Below are 20,534 nucleotides of genomic sequence, written 5' to 3'. Positions count from 1 at the left end.
CTCCCTATTTTACTGCATTTAATCCTGTACTTTAGAGTACTGTAATCTGTCACAAGTGTTATTTAATCTGTAGTATTTTGCATTTAATCGTATCCTGATGTAACTATCACTGACACTATTATCTGCTCTGTTATTGAATGTATTTTGTCATATACTGTACTTGTACTTGCTAGAACTGAAGTCATTGTATTTTATCTTGCTCTTAATTGTATTAATACTTGTACTGTGAATCTTGAAATGTATTTTTGTTTACGACTGTAATTCACCCAGGGTTGGAAGTTGGCCAATAATAATGGCCAACTTCCAACCCTGGAATTAATTGTCTGGCCATCCAGTCCAGGGCACTCTGTTCCCTTTACACAGCGCCCTCACAGGTCGGGAGGGAGATTTACCACCAAGAATCACTGTATTTCTGCCACAGATGTGCATGAATTTTTGAGTGCCACGATGTTTTCGTTATTAATCTTTACCCTGTCTGCATAGAAGCAACACTTATACATAAATGTAATTCTGTTAAAAACAATTTAAGGAAAACTTAAATGTGTTATTGAAGTGTACTGGTAATTGTGTAATGATTATGAGTGAAGCCAGACATGGTTTAATTATATTTTTGTTGTATGAATTGGATAGTAAGCTTTCAATTACAAATGGGTAATACTAATTGGAACAATAATTAAAGCAAGGACTTCAGTATTGTAAATGTGGTTATTTTAATGGTTAAATTTCTACATGACAAACAGATTTATTAGAAAACAAGCTGGCATGAACAAACAATTACCATTTACTTTGCAGTCCTATCAAGTACCATACCGGAATATGGAAGCTAAAGATTTGTTGTTATGGCCGAGGCATTTAATTGTCAAGAGTGTTTGAAAGAGCAAATGAATGATGCACTGAGGGTATATTCATGCTTTTAGTGCAAAGTGTGTCGATAAGGAGAAAAGCTCAACCATGCTTGATGCAGAGCTAAGATTAAGGAATTTGAAAATGCTCTGCACACACCGAGCAATGATAGCAGCTGTAGGATAGATATTCAGTGCCTGCATTTGTTTTTTTAAATCAAGAGAAAAGGGAATGAATAACTTTTCTTTCAACCTTTCTTGGCTTTGATTTGTATGTGCTCTGGGCATCTTACCAAAAAGAAAAGGGATGGAGTTTAGTTTTTTTATGTTTCAAATTTATATGAATCTTCATGTTTGTAAAAGGACATGAAGGGATTGAGACTGGCTTGGAATCTGTGGCTACAGTGATAAGCAAGCCGGCTAATTTAATGTCATTAGTGTGAGCAATGGAGAAACTGTTTTGCCAACAAACCAAAAAAAATGCATTCCAGCAGATCGATTAAAGGGGAAGCAGCACTCACTCAGTAGAGGTTTTGTCAATGTCATAACCTTTGTGAAACAGGCCACTTATCTGAGCAGCTGTCTGACTTTTTTTTCATTACAGGTAAAGAAAATGAATGTGAAAAAAGGTTAGGTTGTTAAATGCCTATGAAATTAAAGTTTGGACTGATAGATGTACTGAAAGATATCAGGAAGCCAGAACAAGTGGTGCAGCATGTAGATGATTTATTGTTGCAGACAGAAACAGAAGAGGAACATTTGGATTTGTTAACTGAAGTATTGGAGCTAGTCGAGAGGGCAGGATTCAAATTAAACCCAAAGAAAGCTCAGCTGCTTGTGCAGGAGGTTAAATTCTTAGGGGTAAGAATCACTTAACCCATTAGCCTACAGATAAAGGGACCTTGGGATGCAAGATTGTTATTTTTTCACCCAGCAACGCGCAGGTGAGCTTGTCTGCTAGAAGCACAATCAATCCTTATTGTTAAGGCACAGTAGCATCTGCAAAAAGGCCTGGCGACAACTCTGATGTTACTGCAGCAACTTGGAGAACAACAAAGAAGGCCTTCTAAAAACGAGTTACAATATTTATCGTTGTTATATGGCCATGGATTACTAACTGCAGTACACTTTCACGATAGGCATTTGCTAACTCTCAGTTTAAAACTTCGCTATGGTTCACTAACATAACACAGTGGAATGTTACAGTATGATTTAGTAATTGTAGGACAGTATTGCCAATATGTTAAAACTACTTTATTTTAACATGTTGGACATTGCAATACCTGCACGGTTACAGTAGTATCTACAATGTATCGACAATAACAAACTAAAGCACATTTGCACCATTGTTACATCAACATCAACATCAACAATTTTGTCTGCTACTTAATTAACCCCTTGTAATAATAAAATTAAAAAAACACAAAACTGCTTAACCTAAAAAGAACAGTCCTACAGGTACCACGGGAGCAGGCGCAGTTTACACAGCCTCTGAGTTTCTGATCGCATCATAAATTCTAGATTTCCTAAATCCATTGATGGAAATGTCTGGTCTGCTTTTAATTTTACAAGCAAATTGGCTTTATCACTCACTGCCATTCTCATATTCACTTTGACATCCGACACATTCTATCCCTTGTTCAGTCTGTGCTGTATACCACCAGTCTGTCAGAGGGCGGGATCGCACACTGTATGCCACACTCAGATTGGTGGAAGTATTATTAGCGATCCAATCCAAACCATCAATAAAGACAAAATAAATTCCACTCCAAAATGTCCTGTTATACAGTATGTCAAAGAAAATATTAAAGGAAGGTTGTTGTTTCTTATGCATTTCACTTAAAACCGGACATTAGGGCGTCCGGGTTTGTTAATTCCTGCCACCTGGACACAGATGCCAATTCCCGGACGGTCCGGATGAAACCCGGCCAGGTGGCAACCCTAGTTACAGCAGTTTGTGGCAGATTCTGCCTTGACAAAAGGGGTTATGTAACTTCAAATTATGTTTTAAGATTGTTACACAACCCTCTTCTATAATGTATGTAGTTTATATGCCACAAAAGCCTGAACATAATTAAAGTGACGTCGTCCCCAGCAGGTGCGAGACTGCTACAAACACAGACAAAATGTTTTTTAGCCCAATGGATCTCAAACTCGGGTCCGCAAAGCAGGCAGGTCTTGTTATATTTAATATACCAATGCTCTTTCAGTGTTGTGGAGAGACAGGCCTTGTTATATTTAACATACAAATACTCTTTCACTTTTGTGGAGAGACAGGCCTTGATATATTTAACATACAAATGCTCTTTCACTGTTGAGAGAGTCAGGCCTTGTTATATTTAATTTACAAATGCTCTTTCACTGTTGAGAGAGTCAGGCCTTTTTATATTTAATTTACAAATGCTCTTTCACTGTTGAGAGAGTCAGGCCTTGTTATATTTAATTTACAAATGCTCTTTCACTGTTGAGAGAGTCAGGCCTTGTTATATTTAATTTACAAATGCTCTTTCACTGTTGAGAGAGTCAGGCCTTGTGATCTTACAGAAAATATACATAAACAGTTACTTTCACTGCAGTACATTTTTACTCTTGGTTGTGATTTCCCTTTTCCTCAGTTTTTAGTTCTGGTCTCTATTCAAAATTGTTTATAAAAAGGGGTCTCCCAAACAAAAAACTCCCAAAGAAAATGAAAAGCTTGGCTGGTTTGTGATGCTGGGTTTTACCACACTTTCAAATGTTGTATCTCGGTTCCCCTCAATAGATCATCCTCCCTCTTCAAAAACAAACCTGCTTATTACAATCTTTTGCTTGTATTTGAAAAGTTATGTTTTTGGGGATACCAAGATGTTTAATGATCAAGGGGTCTGACTGGGGTAACACGGATAATGTCCTGTCCCACAGCAACACAAATAGGGTTTGATCTTTTTTGGAAGGACCAGGGGTTATGTGGATATGTCTTACAGTCTAGAGAACCAAAACTTGCTAAGGGCCTTCCTTCTTTAGCACAAATGATTGAGTGTATCACAATCTGTAGTGTGTCACAGTGTCGGGGTATAGAGACTCTGGAGTGTCACAGTGTCAGGGTATAGAGACTCTGGAGTGTCACAGTGTCAGGGTATAGAGACTCTGGAGTGTCACAGTGTCAGGGTATAGAGACTCTGGAGTGTCACAGTGTCAGGGTATAGAGACTCTGGAGTGTCACAGTGTCAGGGTATAGAGACTCTGGAGTGTCACAGTGTCAGGGTATAGAGACTCTGGAGTGTCACAGTGTCAGGGTATAGAGACTCTGGAGTGTCACAGTGTCAGGGTATAGAGACTCTGGAGTGTCACAGTGTCAGGGTATAGAGACTCTGGAGTGTCACAGTGTCAGGGTATAGAGACTCTGGAGTGTCACAGTGTCAGGGTATAGAGACTCTGGAGTGTCACAGTGTCAGGGTATAGAGACTCTGGAGTGTCACAGTGTCAGGGTATAGAGACTCTGGAGTGTCACAGTGTCAGGGTATAGAGACTCTGGAGTGTCACAGTGTCAGGGTATAGAGACTCTGGAGTGTCACAGTGTCAGGGTATAGAGACTCTGGAGTGTGTCACAGTGTCAGAGTATAGAGACTCTGGAGTGTCACAGTGTCAGGGTATAGAGACTCTGGAGTGTCACAGTGTCAGGGTATAGAGACTCTGGAGTGTCACAGTGTCAGGGTATAGAGACTCTGGAGTGTCACAGTGTCAGGGTATAGAGACTCTGGAGTGTCACAGTGTCAGGGTATAGAGACTCTGGAGTGTCACAGTGTCAGGGTATAGAGACTCTGGAGTGTCACAGTGTCAGGGTATAGAGACTCTGGAGTGTCACAGTGTCAGGGTATAGAGACTCTGGAGTGTCACAGTGTCAGGGTATAGAGACTCTGGAGTGTGTCACAGTGTCAGGGTATAGAGACTCTGGAGTGTGTCACAGTGTCAGGGTATAGAGACTCTGGAGTGTGTCACAGTGTCAGGGTATAGAGACTCTGGAGTGTGTCACAGTGTCAGGGTATATAATGACTCTGGAGTGTCACAGTGTCAGGGTATAGAGACTCTGGAGTGTCACAGTGTCAGGGTATAGAGACTCTGGAGTGTCACAGTGTCAGGGTATAGAGACTCTGGAGTGTCACAGTGTCAGGGTATAGAGACTCTGGAGTGTCACAGTGTCAGGGTATAGAGACTCTGGAGTGTGTCACAGTGTCAGGGTATAGAGACTCTGGAGTGTGTCACAGTGTCAGGGTATAGAGACTCTGGAGTGTCACAGTGTCAGGGTATAGAGACTCTGGAGTGTGTCACAGTGTCAGGGTATAGAGACTCTGGAGTGTGTCACAGTGTCAGGGTATAGAGACTCTGGAGTGTCACAGTGTCAGGGTATAGAGACTCTGGAGTGTCACAGTGTCAGGGTATAGAGACTCTGGAGTGTGTCACAGTGTCAGGGTATAGAGACTCTGGAGTGTGTCACAGTGTCAGGGTATAGAGACTCTGGAGTGTCACAGTGTCAGGGTATAGAGACTCTGGAGTGTGTCACAGTGTCAGGGTATAGAGACTCTGGAGTGTGTCACAGTGTCAGGGTATAGAGACTCTGGAGTGTCACAGTGTCAGGGTATAGAGACTCTGGAGTGTGTCACAGTGTCAGGGTATAGAGACTCTGGTGTGTCACAGTGTCAGGGTATAGAGACTCTGGTGTGTCACAGTGTCAGGGTATAGAGACTCTGGAGTGTGTCACAGTGTCAGGGTATAGAGACTCTGGAGTGTGTCACAGTGTCAGGGTATAGAGACTCTGGAGTGTCACAGTGTCAGGGTATAGAGACTCTGGAGTGTGTCACAGTGTCAGGGTATAGAGACTCTGGAGTGTGTCACAGTGTCAGGGTATAGAGACTCTGGAGTGTCACAGTGTCAGGGTATAGAGACTCTGGAGTGTGTCACAGTGTCAGGGTATAGAGACTCTGGAGTGTGTCACAGTGTCAGGGTATAGAGACTCTGGAGTGTCACAGTGTCAGGGTATAGAGACTCTGGAGTGTGTCACAGTGTCAGGGTATAGAGACTCTGGAGTGTGTCACAGTGTCAGGGTATAGAGACTCTGGAGTGTCACAGTGTCAGGGTATAGAGACTCTGGAGTGTGTCACAGTGTCAGGGTATAGAGACTCTGGAGTGTGTCACAGTGTCAGGGTATAGAGACTCTGGAGTGTCACAGTGTCAGGGTATAGAGACTCTGGAGTGTCACAGTGTCAGGGTATAGAGACTCTGGAGTGTGTCACAGTGTCAGGGTATAGAGACTCTGGAGTGTCACAGTGTCAGGGTATAGAGACTCTGGAGTGTGTCACAGTGTCAGGGTATAGAGACTCTGGAGTGTGTCACAGTGTCAGGGTATAGAGAATCTGCCTGACCGTGTGACGCTGTACATGTTAGAAACAACAATTCAATGGTGCTTAACTTTATACTTTGGGAAGTAGTCTCGCTGTGTATTGCCTGTACTGTACACCTCAATGTAACTTGAATGGCTCCTAACCACTCTCTCCAGTCTCTACAGTATGCTATGTACTGTACTGTACACCCCAATGTAACATGAATGACTCCTGACGGCTCCAGTCTCTCCAGTATGTTATGTGCACACGCATTAGGCAGGTACGCTGTTAAGTGATGATGAAATGCTTTGGACTGCTTAAGGTAAGAAAGTGAATGAGTCCAGGTGCAGGTTAAAGATATTCATATTAATCAAAATCGGGTTATAGCCAAATGCAATCCAAAACATGCCTAGGAGGCTAAGAGTGTATGAAAAAATGTTGTGAAGACGAGTGCAAAATGAAGGCAATGATTGTGTTCATCTGGTGTGTCAGACAGACAGACACGAGCCACGTATAAGGGTCATAGTTTTTGAATGAGGACCCTAAAAAACATAAAAATATATTTTGAAGCTACACTTTTTTATTCCGGGCAATGCAGATGAAATAAAGTTGGAATTGATCATTGTTGCAGTGTGCAATGGCTCATATGTGAAATAAAATGTTGTAGTTTGCATGGCTTAAACATTGAATAGCTTGCTTTGTAAAATGCTAAGGGGACAGTAAAAAGAAAACTTTTGAAGCTACACTGTTTAATTTGCATTGTCATCAGGAATACAACGATAATTGTTGCAGTGTGCAATGACTCAAAACTGAAATTAATTTGTTAGCGTGTACAGCAGAAACTTGCAGTAGCTTGCTTTGTACAATGAAAATTGAATGGTTCACTTTCACAAACTTGAAGCAGCTTGCTTTGTACAATGGAAATGAATGGTTCACTTTCACCAACTTGCAGCAGCTTGCTTTATACAATGAAAAATGAATGGTTCTCTTTCAGTTATTAATTAGAAATGCTTTGGATACTTAAGTAGAGTGCAGTGCTTCCGTGAAATATTCTATTAGCAACAAAGAAGAGATTCATTTGAATGAGCTCGCCTCAAATCACAGAAGTGTTATTTATTATTGCAATGGAAAACAAGTAAAGTCAACCCGGGTCAAAATTACAAAAAGTAATTAGATGTGCCTATTAACTGTCCCTGGAGAGTTCCCCCGAGCGACAGACAGCAGCTGCGCAGGCTGCGAGGCTGCAGTCAGGGAGTGCTCAGGTCACCCCATAGGAGGTGGGTAATATGGGATAACAAGAGAATGCAAAAACACAGTACGATAATCCAACAGTGTTCAGAATATGTGTATAACACTATGAAGATTACATAATAATCAGGGCCGTAGCCAGCCATGAAAAATGACTGAGGTTGTGTTTTCATTGTGCATCAGTATATATTCTGAATTTAGCCATGGTGTGCCAATATAATATTACTGTAGGTTCATTTTAGAGGTTTAAGAATTATACAAGTGCAGTGCATTCCAATTAATTGCATACATGATAATTGCATATTCCTGTTAAAGTGAAGCATGTTTCTTAGGAAAATGCACATGCAGTAGATTCCTGTGAATTGCATATCCTGTGTGCCTCACAGTTTGCATTTACCCAAAATAAGGAACATACATTTTCATTTAACCAGAATAAGGAGCATACATTTGCAAAATAAATGTACTTCATAAATGTATGCAATTATCAGGTCTACATATAATGTAATGTATTACACTGTATATGTTACTGATAATTGCATACGTCTGACTTTTATTTCTGAGTACTCTGCCTGCCTTTAATGTTGTAATTAGAGTCATTAAACCAGCTCAGGTTCTTAATTTAATCATGGAAAAATGATAATGACGAAACAAGCTCAGATATTTTTCTACATATCTATTCCTAAGACCAGTGTTGATCACTTTACCCTCGCTGCCTGGAGACTGAAGCTACAACAATGAACCGCCTGTTTCATAAAACAAAGACATCATCCTGGCTAAACTCGTCAAATGAAATAATAATATTTGCAATGCTTAACTGTGTTGCATTAGAAGAGCACTACTTAAAATGCAGAGCAATTCATTTGATTCCCCCTCCTTGATTCTGCACGTTATTCGCTGGAGTAGAAGGAAGTCTTAGTTAATCGTCTCATTTAACTTTAATAAAAATAGAGTCATCAAAAAAACATATTTAAAGGCAGGTACATTCGTCAGAAATAAAATCCAAAACCCAGAAACTCTAGATACAGTTTAAATATCGATATTAAAAACAACAATCAAAGCAACTATCTATACACACGACTACCTGCCACTCACGAAAGGGGAGAAGTGGGGGCTATACAGAGACTTGACATTAGTAAATAGACACAATTTACATACAGTATGACACAAAACTACCATTTTACACCCAATTTCAACTGTCTTGATGGCCTATTCACGGAGCTCAATGTTTGGGTCTCTGGACGCAGCTGTGGCAACACCGCAGAAGGCCCCATGCTATGTATTAGACATATTTATGTATAAGTTACAGTGTCTATTGGGGGCAAGCCAACCAAACCCCTACCTAAAATGACCTAATTAAAAATTATTAAAAACCTGGTCCTCTAAACTATTTGTATAGAATTGTAAAAAGTGCAGCAACTGGGTCTGCTAAACTGCAGTTTACAAGCCACTTCCACTATTGCTTTAGCATTGGAATATTAATAAGCTGGGCTCGCTAAACTGCGGGCTACCAGGGGAATTTAGGATTCCTTATTATGAGTCTGATATGTACTTATTTCTAATCCGCATTACTACTTTGCCCCAACAAAAAAAGCCGGTATTAAGCCTTGGTAGCACAAGATTTTGAAGAGCACAGAGGATAGATATCAGCAGGGCTTGGGAATGAATGTTTGCACACAATGACGGATGAGATGCATTTTTATTTTGCTGCAAAACAACGTGCAAGAGAGCCTAAATAAATAACGCTTTGTATGATTTTAACCTCGACCTGTGCATCGGCTGATTATGATACTAGCTCTTTAACAAAAGATGGGCATAAAACAGGCAGCAGTGTGGAGTAGTGGTTAGGGCTCTTGACCGGAGGGTCGTGGGTTCAATCCCAGGTGGGGGACACTGCTGCTGTACCCTTGAGCAAGGTACTTTACCTAGATTGGTCCAGTAAAAACCCAACTGTATAAATGGGTAATTGTATGTACAAATGATGTGTAAAAAATAATGTAATTGTATGTAAAAATAATGTGATATCTTGTAACAATTGTAAGTCGCCCTGGATAAGGTCGTCTGCTAAGAAATAAATAATAATAATAATAATAAAACACATTGCCAGCATTGTTAAGTTGTTACAAATTACAAAGCTTAGTTTAGCTTTTAGATCTGTGTTTGCAGTCCACACCGAGCTAGTGATATAGTTGGCATTGTTTAGTTTGGATGGTTGGCTGTTGATTTCACTGGACTACTGGGGCAGCACACACCATCCCATCGATCTTTAACAAGGGTATTGGTAATGTCACACTCTGGTGAGCTGTACAGTGCAGAGCCTGGAGAATCAGAAGAAGCTATAGTCAGTCCCATTGACTGAAGACAGACCAATGTGTCTCTGCAAGGTGCCTCTTATTCAGTTTCACTTCAAAAAGGTATACCGGTACTTCACTGTACATTATTCTGAATTATTTTATATTGAAAATATATTTGATACAGTTCTTGGATAATCATCGTAAAAATGGGGAGCCAACTCCAGGACCGTGATATACCCGAATCCGCAGTATAGCGAGGGGCGATGTAATGAGGGGTGGGTGTATATATATATATATATATATATATATATATATATATATATATATATATATATATATAATGATTTCCATTACACAAGAGTAGATGTTAAAACTTCATGCTAATTTGAACTCGGCTCTCGCCAAGATAAACACCGTAGACGTAGCTTTACAGTAAACTAATATGATCCATCTGCATCTCCATCCATTTGCGTTTCTTTCCATCTGATGATGTAGATATCCTTCTGTCTGGTGTTGATGGCTGAAGTGTAATGCTGGCTCCAGGGATCAGCTTATTGCCTCCCTAGCGCATCGACACACACAACGGCTGCGATGCTAGCTCTGGGGATCAACCACAGTGCAGTCTCCCCAGCGCATCAGCATGACAACCGTCTGGATTGAGCTAAGTAGGGTACATCTCTGGGTTCTTCAAGTGGGCACCTTCCATCCTCAGTGTTTCGTCGACTAGCCCACGACACCTCAAGAGGGCTTGACTGTGATTCTGGCGTCCCAGCATCACCCCCCTCCGTCCCCAACTCAACTCAGGCCAGCTTACTTACCCGTACATCAGCGTTTCTTTCTTTCTTCCAAATAGCCTATTGGCATTGAGGTGGCGTCTAATTGTAGATTTGGAGATTTGGTGACCTCAAGATGCAACCAAGTTCTGTAATTCTCCAACTGTGGCCCTTGGATTTCCCTTTGCCTCCCGAACCATCTGCCTCACTGTGCGTGGGGGCAAGATACACTTGCGTCCTGTTCCAGTGGTTTTGAACTTCTTAATTATTGCCCTAATAGTGGTAAGTGGTTGTAACAGGGCGAGCAGCCCTGTACATTGATTTGTTTGTTTTATTTTAGAATGGGGTCCCCCTCCGCCCCTGTGTTATTTTGTATTGTTTATTTTATTGTATTTATATGACGGCGAGCGCCGTATGTTTTGTTATTGTTTTGTTTAAATGACGACGTAGCCGAATGTTTGTTTATTTTGGTTAGTAGCGTGGATGGGAAACCCCATCCACAGTAATTGATAAACTTGTGCAGAAGGTGGCCTTCTCCCAAATTAGTTAAGTGATTAATTATGTTGCTAATCGGGAGATGGTCACCTGAATATAAAAAGCCTGCAGCTCTCCATGTTCCGGGTGGGTGTTGGAAGGAGAGAGTAAGCGAGAGAGAGAGAGAGAGAGAGAAAAAAAAAAACGAGTTTAAAAAAATACCACAGGATCAGTGAAGGCTACGGCCCAGCCTGACCTGGGTTTTGTTTATTACTTTTGTGTTCGTGATTTGTTTTGTTTACCTGTTTTATTTTGCTCTACGAGCAAGTGTGTTTTTGTTTAAATATTTTATTTATTTTTGTGTTTGTAAATAGAAACGGTGCGAGCACCTTTACCTGCAGTACGTCTCTGGTGTCAGTATTTTGTTCCTGCTTCTGCCTGACGTCACCGCCCAGTCACCCTGTCACAGTGGTATATTTAGTTTTTTAGCTATTGTACCCATTGCCTGATTTATGAAGTTCAACAACCATTTGTCTCTTTTCATTTGTGAGTTCTTTGCCTTTCTCCATGGTGATGGATGACAAATGGATTTCATATGCGTGTTATACCCCTGTGAAACAGGAAGCCATGGAAGGCCACAATACAGTTCCTTAAGACTGAGATTAACTTAAAGAAGTAGAATGTTAATGCAGATTTAATTGTATTTGATTTTATTTATAAGAATCTTTAGGGGTGCCAATAAATCTGACACCTATCTTTATGAGAACATTTTTTATTACTTGTTAATAAAAAAAACTTTTTCTCTGAGCAATTGTATTAGAATAAAAGAAAATGGTTTTCCCATATATTTGAGCATAAAATATAGCTTTACCTGTGTTGTTTAATTTATAGAGCCTTTTTTGCTAATCTTTATCCCCCCCCCCCTCCCCCCCGGGACCTGGAGAAATGTTTGTTATATGAGGTTGTTCACTATAATAGGGTTTGACAATTTGCTGTATAGGGAAGCTATAAAAAAAAGGCCAACAAGATGCTTGGATATATTATGAGAAGTGTTGAATTTAAATCAATGGAAGTAATGTTAAAACTTTACAATGCATTAGTAAGACCTCACCTAGAATATTGTGTTCAGTTCTGGTCACCTCGTTACAAAAAGGATATTGCTGCTGTAGAAAGAGTGAAAAAGAAGAGCAACCAGAATTATCCCGGGTTTAAAAGGCATGTCGTATGCAGACAGGCTAAAAGAACTGAATCTATTCAGTCTTGAACAAAGAAGACTACGCGGTAATCTGATTCTATAATCAGATTAGCATTCTAAATCCTAAAAGGTATTGACAATGTCGACCTAAGGGACTTTTTCGACCTGAAAAAAGCAACAAGGACCAGGGGTCACAAATGGAGATTAGATAAAGGGGCATTCAGAACAGAAAATAGGATGCACTTTTTTTACACAGAGAATTGTGAGGGTCTGGAACCAACTCCCCAGTAATGTTGTTGAAGCTGACACCCTGGGATCCTTCAAGAAGCTGCTTGATGAGATTCTGGGATCAATAAGCTACGAACAACCAAACGAGCAAGATGGGCTGAATGGCCTCCTCTCGTTTGTAAACTTTCTTATGTTCTTATGTTCTTATGTATCAGAATAATGAAGAAATGCCCAAACTGAATTGAACATCTTTATACAGTATACAGTAGTTCTTTCAAGACAAATTCACACTGATCAACATTTTTTTGTCTCCTTTCTAGTTTAAATGCTTCTGAACCTCCTCAAGGATCCTTTCTCCGAGTAGATTGGTTCCCTTTTTGTTTAAGTGCAATCCATCCCACCTAAATAGATAGTCCCTGTTGTAGAATGTGGCCTAATGTTCAAGGAAGGTGATTGCACCACGATTTCAGCCATGCATTTAGATTATTTATTTCCAGCTGTCCATATGGTCCTTTGCAGTATCCCAGAAAATACCACAGTTTTGGTCTTGTCTATTAATTTCCTTCCTAGCTCTCTGAATTTGTTTTGCAGTGATTTTGGTCTGTCTCTTCCAATGTTGTTTGTACCGATGTTGACGACTACTATCGGGTCATCTCCTGTTCGTTCTAGGAGCCTGTCCACGTTCTCAGTGATTGACAGAGGCTCCTGGAAGGCAGCACACTGTTGTTGTAAGGGGGTCCAGACTGCGCACTGAACTTGCTGTGTTTCTCAATATGGAGTCCCCAACAATCATGATCTCCCTTCTTTTTGCTGCCTGGCCAGCAGTGTTTATGGGGTCCTGGATGTTGTTCCTTTTGTTCTCTTGATGCTGGTTTTCTAAATTATAAAGTTGGTTAAATTTGTTTGATGTATTGATTTCTGGCAGTTGTGTTTGACGACGTTTCTTTTTTTCCCTGTCTCTGCCTATCTGGATCCAGCTGTTTCGACCATCTTCTATCTCGCTGGTGGCTTTCTGTCTGTTGGGGGTGCAAACTTCCAAGAATTTCGGGTGTGTCAGCTCCTCAAGCTCCTGTAGCTCTTTCATTTCTCGCAGCTCCAATTCAAGTCCTGGATCGTGCGGCACTTTACACACACTTGGTTTAGCTCTGCTGGGTTTTCTCAAATTTCCCACATCATGCTGGTGTCACAGATTACTGGCTTGAAGGCCATGTTAAGTTTTATTTATTTATTTATTTATTTATTTATTTATTTATTTATTTATTTTGTAAGTTTAACTTTAGTTTCTGCAGCTGTCAACCTGCTTTCAACCTGCTTCAAAACTGCTGCACACTTGTCACAAAGCACCTTCCACGCTGTCGCTGTATAAGCTGCCTGGTTCTGTTCCTTTGTTAGCTCCGCCCTGCCCCCTTGACTCTGAATGGTGCCGAGTTTGAATCAGCTGCTCTGAGTTTCAGCTTTTTACCAGAAAAAAGACAAGCAGCTGTTAGAATTTAAGTATTTTCTGATTATAGCAGTTAAAGATTGCTTCAAAACTGCTGCACACTTGCCACAAAGCACTTTCCACGCTGTCACTGTACATACGTCACACATGGTTCGCACTACAATAGGTTATCTATGAATCAGCCTTATCTTCGAATTAGCCTACCAAGGTCTTTGTTTTCACTGAGAGAATAACACATTCACACTGGAGAAAGTTCAGTGTCAGTCACTACTGAGATCGTTTTATCCGGGTAGATTTTGTAAAAGTGATCGTTCTAATAGGGCTAATTTTCCATTGAAAAAAACAGTTCTTGCTTCTTGGATTGCTAAGAAAGGTTGTTTGTTTATATATTATATATATATATTCTCCTCCCTTTGCTCGGCTCATGCTATTGCTTTCACCTTTCTCTGGAGTTGGATCTTGCTAACAGAATCAACAAGTCACATGCGTTTACCAAAGCAAATTGTTTGAGTATACCCAGGTGAAGCAAGCTTGTACTGAAAACAACTCTGTGTTCAACTTTTAGAACCATCACTCTCTTTTCTTACTTTCTTTATCACCTTGCTGGTTTTGTAATCATGTTTTAAGTAACTTCTTAAAATGAATTTTATGGCTTGTATTCATAACAGCATTGCATGTCATTTTGATAAATATGTTTCATTTACTTGTTTAACCAAAGCCACTGCCTTTTAACATTCTTCCGGCTTGGTTGCAGCCTCTAAGGTTTCACTCCACGGTTAGAGATGTTAAAAAAGACTTTACATTGTTACAAGTCAGAATTCGGAGACTCTGAGGTTATTCAATGCACGTCATATCTAATTAGCAGGTGGATGTGGTCTGCTTGTTATTAAGATGCAGAATGATTTATTCTGTTGACTTTGAATAATTATTTCAAAAGGCCTGTAACCTAATTAATCATACTAGCCTAAAGCATTTAATCTTTTGGAGTTTTACATTTAATGTGCTGTGAATCATTCTGTTGACAGTGTCTGAGGCAATTCTAGTAGATGGAGTTATACTCACTATTAATGGCCCTTTGTAACAGGAAACTGCACAGCCATTTGTTACAATACAACTGATACATATTATATGAGCCGATGTATTTATGGGTCTCGTCACTTCAAGTTTAACTCTGAAAGCTATCTCTCCACATTATACACCAGTGTAGTACAGAGAGAGGCTTTAACTGCTCCACTCTGCCTCCCAGATAAATGTTTCTGTCATTTTGGCTGGGTCTGTAACAGATTCTGCCAGGGGTGTTTGGAATCACTGCTTCAATTGTGTTGCCCAGAACAGAAGCATGACAGGCACACTTCCCTATTAATGTATCAACTTCTGAAAGCAGGTCTCTTGGTCCTTGACTTCCATCATTGTAGAAGCTGTTAGAATAAAGGATTAACCATGACTGGTGCTGGAGGTCCCCCCGGGAGGCTCATCTGTTAAAGGCACAACCGCTTGCTGTGCAGGGTGAGTCATACAGTCAGGGGAGCGCAGGTTATTAATTCCTGAGAGAGCATTGACTCTGGCGCGCCTGTGAGTTATTTATTATTTGTTTATTTAGCAGATGCCTTTATCCAAGGCGATTTACAGAGACTAGGGTGTGTGAACTATGCATCAGCTGCAGAGTCACTTACAACAACGTCTCACACGAAAGACGGAGCACAAGGAGGTTAAGTGACATGCTCAGGGTCACACAGTGAGTGAGTGAGTGAGCTGGGATTTGAACCAGGGACCTCCTGGTTATAAGCCATTTTCTTTAACCACTGGACCACACAGCCTCCTTATGGAGGCAACATTTGCAGGGACAGTCACGTCACCACACTACAGCACACCCTACTGGTTAGGCGCCCATCTGCAGGGCTAGCCCTTGTCCTCCTGGAACCTGTAACTTACCGATATCTGCTGTAAAGAGGTGATTGGCTTGGAATGGGATCTGAGGATGGCTATTGACCTTCAGTTCTCCTGCGCTATTGTAGGTAAGTGCTGAGGTGAGGGGACATAACTACATGGGGTAAAATAATTGGGTACATCTACTCTAACACACATTTACTCTAACTGCTCCCACAGTGCATTTACTGTAACACTGCACCCACCGTGCATTTACTGTAAAATTGCACCCACAGTGCATTTACTGTAAGACTGCATCCACAGTGCATTTACTCTAACTGCACCCACAGTGCATTTACTGTAACACTGCACCCACAGTGCATTCACTGCAACACTGCACCCACAGTGCATTCACTGTAACACTGCACCCACAGTGCATTTACTCTAACTGCACCCACAGTGCATTCACTGCAACACTGCACCCACAGTGCATTCACTGTAACACTGCACCCACAGTGCATTTACTGTAACATTGCACCCACAGTGCATTTACTGTAAGACTGCATCCACAGTGCATTTACTCTAACTGCACCGACAGTGCATTTAGTGTAGCAGTGCACCCACGTATGTAAAGTAGACTTGATCAGTCAGTGAGTGATCAGCCATATTAGTAAGCACTAGCACCATCTAGTGCAGTGTGTTGACAGCAAAACAAACTCGATCCAAAGTGGTAGAAAACTGGGTGGCGCTGTCTCTTACTTCTATAAAGACACATTGATCTAGCCTGTGTTACTTATATCTATACCAGAACTGAAGAGCAGCTCTGGAACTGATGTGGAAGCATCCGAACACAGACACACATTCATAGTAAAAATGAAAAACACAATATTTGAGTAATTACAATATGAACCACTCAGAATGATTGCAAACTGCATAAAAAGGTAAGCAGACAGTGAAACATAACAACATGAATCATGAAGCTGTGTATTCTTTAAAACACAGAATACTGATCAATCTCCTGTTCCCTAGATCTGGTGATGGTACATTGCCAGTACATTTGTGATATGCGTCATCCTCCCTATATTATTACCACTTTCTTAGAACTCGGTGGCTGCATTATTCATTGGAATTGACAGTTCTAATAGCTTCTTAATTATTCAGCCTAGCTGTGACAGTTCACTGCTTACAACACTCAGGACATCAATGAAGTGTTTTCTAAGTATCAAAACAAACATGCTCCAAATCCATTGCTTTGATTTTCTTGTCTGTGGTAGATATTTATATATCTGATAAGCATCTAGCAAGTAGAATGAATGGAAGGCACCAAGTTCTGATGAAATAATTTACATTACATTAGAGTAATTGTAGCTCACAAAATAATTCCTTAGATCTTACTTGTTTTGAACTTCCATCAGCCACATGGTCTCAATGTACAATTCTGAAAGAAGCATGTGTTATATAGCAAGTGTGGATATGAATTTTAAAACATAATTTCTGGTACTAAACTAGGTTGAAGAAAGATGTTTCTTTGTCTTATTTGCAGGATATCTGAACTTCCTGGGGTCACCTCAGCAATGTCGCCTGAGTCATGTGACTGGTTGAACACATGCAAACAGCTGATTGGTTAATAAAAGGACAGACGCCATTAAAGCGGAGGGGACAATTTCACCCTTTAGGTGAAATGACCTAGGAAGTACAAGACAGTCTAAAAGCATGGATGCAAACTGATACTTTTTTAACCAAGTGTAGCACCAGAAATCATGTTTAAAAAACAAACATGTTTACTATAACATGTGTTTCTTTCAGAACTGCACTTTTAAGACATATATAAGGAACGGAAGTATATACAAGGTTGGTGTAATTATTCTCTTATTACAATCACTGTAACTAAACTCTATTCCAAAGCAGGCAACTCTAAGAAATTATTACTTATATCCATACCCTTCAGCATTGTCTCTGTATGGTGCTGCTCTATCCATACCCTTCAGCATTGCCTCTGTGTGGAAGTACTGCTCTATCCATACCCTTCAGCATTGCCTCTGTATGGTGCTGCTCTATCCATATCCTTCAGCATTGCCTCTGTATGGTGCTGCTCTATCCATACCCTTCAGCATTGCCTCTGTGTGGAGGTGCTGCTCTATCCATACCCTTCAGCATTGCCTCTGTATGTTGCTGCTCTATCCATACCCTTCAGCATTGCCTCTGTGTGGTGCTGCTCTATCCATACCCTTCAGCATTGCCTCGGTATGTTGCTGCTCTATCCATACCCTTTTGCATTGCCTCTGTGTGGTGCTGCTCTATCCATACCCTTCAGCATTGCCTCTGTGTGGAGGTGCTGCTCTATCCATACCCTTCAGCATTGCCTCTGTGTGGAGGTGCTGCTCTATCCATATCCTTTTGCACTGCCTCTGTGTGGTGCTGCTCTATCCATACCATTCAGCATTGTCTCTGTGTGGAGGTGCTGCTCTATCCATACCCTTCAGCATTGCCTCTGTGTGGAGGTGCTGCTCTATCCATACCCTTCAGCATTGCCTCTGTGTGGAGGTGCTGCTCTATCCATATCCTTTTGCACTGCCTCTGTGTGGTGCTGCTCTATCCATACCATTCAGCATTGCCTCTGTGTGGAGGTGCTGCTCTATCCATATCCTTTTGCACTGCCTCTGTGTGGTGCTGCTCTATCCATACCATTCAGCATTGCCTCTGTGTGGTGCTGCTCTATCCATACCCTTCAGCATTGCCTCTGTGTGGAGGTGCTGCTCTATCCATACCCTTCAGCACTGCCTCTGTGTGGTGCTGCTCTATCCATACCCTTCAGCATTGCCTCTGTGTGGAGGTGCTGTTCTATCCATACCCTTCAGCACTGCCTCTGTGTGGTGCTGCTCTATCCATATCCTTCAGCATTGCCTCTGTATGGTGCTGCTCTATCCATACCCTTCAGCATTGCCTCTGTGTGGTGCTGCTCTATCCATACCATTCAGCATTGCCTCTGTGTGGAGGTGCTGTTCTATCCATACCCTTCAGCATTGCCTCTGTATGGTGCTGCTCTATCCATACCCATCAGCATTGCCTCTGTGTGGTGCTGCTCTATCCATATCCTTCAGCATTGCCTCTGTATGGTGCTGCTCTATCCATACCCTTCAGCATTGCTTCTGTATGGTGCTGCTCTATCCATACCATTCAGAGCCAAACAAAAGAAGCTGCTGTTCTTGAAAGTGTATAAGTGGAAGTGGAAGCCTGGGCCTGTGCATGTCAGCAGCCTGGAAACATGTGAACCGACCGCATAAAGCGCAGTATATCTCAGTGGATAACAATTTCCTTCAGGGGCAATGCTAAAATCACAATGTGTGTAGCAATGTGGTGGTTCTTAACCCTGATATTGTTCTGTGTTTATTGTGTATTATTGTCAGGTCTTGGCACAGCAGGTGCTGAAGTGTTTCAGGCTGTAAAATGTAATCAAGTCCTGGTGAATTTGGGGGGCATTTACCACTATTACCAGGCTGAAGTCATTTATCTTTTACTTTATTCAAATGATCATCATATACGGGGAGTACATGAAGTTCTGGAGTACTTCATCTTAATAAAAGGAAGTTACATTGATATCAAACGGATTAATTGATCAGATGAGTACAAAAGCTGAAAGATGTCAATGTGTAGGCTTCTTCATCCTGGTACAACTACCATAGAAGTTGTTGTTGGGTGAGATGCAGCCTTTTCTTTTTAATTATTTGTGGGATTTTCAGTTTGCATTTGGTAGTACCACAAAAAGACAAGGTTGGTGTTTTATGGGGAAGAGCTATTCAAGAAACTAACAAACATAAATCTACCTTTATCTACATTAGTCTCAGATGCAGTTTTAAAGAAATACATTTTACAGCTAACAAGAAATACATTATAACAACCACAGTTTCCATTCCAGTTTCTAACTATACACTTGGTTTCTTCGTCTAGTTCTTCGTCTGTTAGGAACACCGGCACTTCCTGCAAATGCAGTGCATCACAGAACAGCCTGTTACACACCTCCCCTTGTAACCAGATATGAGACGCTAGTGTCTCAAGCACAATGCAAGAGAGCCAGGCTCGCCTGAATTCGTGGGTATAGAGCTGTCAAGCTTTCTGACTGGGGTCAGAATCCGTACTGGCAGTGCATCACAGAACAGCCTGTTACATTAAAGTGTTACAGACCCCCCTGCAGTGTTCACAAGAAGAAACACTTTACTTTACTTTGCTTTATCACATATTGTCCTTATCGCAGCAACACATTTTGCAACATAATCCTGACTGTTTGATATTATTATTCACACATCATAGGTAATTCAACTAAGAAATAACTTTTTTTCAACTTGTACTCAGAAATGTTCGACAGGAGAAAAGATCCTCTGATGGGAACAGAAAAGCAGCATTGTTGCAGGAGGGAGCGTAATATGGATACACTGCAGGAGGGAGTGTGATCTGGATACACTGCAGGAGGGAGTGTGATCTGGATACACTGCGGGAGGGAGTGTGATCTGGATACACTGCAGGAGGGAGTGTGATCTGAATACACTTCAGGAGGGAGTGTGATCTGAATACACTGCAGGAGGGAGTGTGATCTGGATACACTGCAGGAGGGAGTGTGATCTGGATACACTGCAGGAGGGAGTATGATCTGGATACACTGCAGAAGGGAGCGTGATCTGGATACACTTCAGGAGGGAGCGTGATCTGGATACACTGCAGGAGGGAGTGTGATCTGGATACTCTGCAGGAGGGAGCGTGATCTGGATACACTGCAGGAGGAAGTGTGATCTGGATACACTGCAGGAGGGAGTGTGATCCGGAT

At 41.3% G+C, this 20,534-nt stretch overlaps 1 protein-coding gene across 1 annotated transcript in view; it reads right to left on the bottom strand.

Moving 5' to 3' along the window:
• Window positions 1–20,534, bottom strand: part of LOC117425819 (von Willebrand factor A domain-containing protein 5B1) — a 105,177-nt gene that overhangs the window by 9,907 nt on the left and 74,736 nt on the right. The window lies entirely within an intron of this gene.

This window comes from Acipenser ruthenus, chromosome 20, assembly GCF_902713425.1.
Source record: "Acipenser ruthenus chromosome 20, fAciRut3.2 maternal haplotype, whole genome shotgun sequence".
NCBI classification, from domain to species: Eukaryota; Metazoa; Chordata; class Actinopteri; order Acipenseriformes; family Acipenseridae; genus Acipenser; species Acipenser ruthenus.
The sequence above is the reverse complement of the archived record's forward strand: the minus strand, read 5'-3'. Positions and strand labels throughout refer to the sequence as shown.